Raw genomic sequence first — 1,654 nt, 5'->3', positions numbered from 1 at the left:
ACTATGATTGTGAAATAAAGTACCACCCGAGGAAGCTAACATGGTAGCAGATGCCTTAAGCCGGAAAGAAAGGGTGAAACCGTCAAGGGTACGAGCCATGGGGATGCTGGTTCAAACGAACCTAAAAACGCAAATTCTTGAAGCTCAAGAAGAGGCGTTGAAATCGGAGAATCTGAAGAACGAGACCCTGCACCACCTAGAGAAGGAATTCGAGACGCGAGCAGATGGGGTGCGTTACTTCAGAGATAGAGTTTGGATACCAAAGGACGACAGCCTCCGGTCAACAATTTTGGAGGAAGCACATCGCTCAAAATACTCAATTCACTCAGGAACCGATAAGATGTACAAAGACCTAAGAGAATATTACTGGTGGCCAGGAATGAAGAAGGACGTTGCTTTGTACGTAAGCCGGTGCTTAACCTGCGCAAGGGTAAAAGCTGAACATCAGAAACCGTCTGGTCTTCTTCAGCAACCAGAGATCCCCGAATGGAAGTGGGATCAGATATCAATGGATTTTGTTACAAAGTTACCTAGAACTAGGAGAGGATATGACTCAATTTGGGTCATAGTGGATTGACATACGAAATCCATGCACTTTTTACCTGTTCGAGAAGACTTCAATACGTAAAGGCTTGCACAGTTATATATCAATGAAATCGTATCACGTCATGGAGTACCTATTTCTATCATCTCAGACAGAGATAGCCGTTTTAGAAAAACATGTGGTTCAGTTGGAAAAAATGTTAACTGCAGAAAGACTTTCATTTAATAAACAAAAACAAGAATTTTTAGATAAAATTGAACATTTACAAAATTCTATAATAAAAACGGAACATGTTGAGTCTGAGTATTTTTCGTGCGAAAAATCTTTAAGTGAAGCCACTGACTCAGAAGAAATAAATGTTGTTCATGAAGAAATTAATTTTTCCAATATCTTAAATTCAGATGTTTGTTTAAATGATGAAATTGATAAGTTTGATTTTTCAAATAATTTACCCAGTCATGAAAATTTCATTGTTAAAAACAATATGACTGAAGATTCTGATTTAGCTTCAGATTTTGAAAAGAATTTAACCAAAAACCTGTTTCCGAGGAAGTTTATTATAAAAAGAATAAAACCAAAAAGAATTCAAGGAAACAGAAGAAGCTTACTAAGAAAAAGAAAGTTCGACATTCAAGTGAACCTGATAATTTTCTTTTTCCTTTTTCAGATAATGCGTTGAAGTTTAAGACAATTTGGAGAGTAAAAGAAGAAGACAAATCATCTACTCAACTGAAGAAAAATAATTTTACTAAATCTGTATTAAATGATTCGACATTGAATAATTCTGTAATAAGATATTCAGTTGATGAATTATTTGATATTGAAAATAGTAAAAACAGTTGTTCTCCGAGTAGAGTGAATGAATTTCTTAAGTCTTTTACTTCTTTTAGACCATACCATTTCATGCATTCTGTGATATCTTCTGTATCTAAAAATATGAAGTTTAAAGAACGTTGGCTCGGTACGTATAGTATACCGCCAATGAAATATGTGTTTAAAGGTCCAAAACTAAAATGGGTACCAAAACCCAATTGATTCAATTTTGCAGGTTAACCGGCTTGTGTGGTTCTTAGACTCCGGATGTTCTAAGCACATGACTGGTAGAAAAGA

Source organism: Cynara cardunculus, assembly GCF_001531365.2.
Source record: "Cynara cardunculus var. scolymus isolate 2C chromosome LG 2, CcrdV1, whole genome shotgun sequence".
Lineage (NCBI taxonomy): Eukaryota > Viridiplantae > Streptophyta > Magnoliopsida > Asterales > Asteraceae > Cynara > Cynara cardunculus.
Note: the sequence above shows the minus strand (reverse complement) of the source record.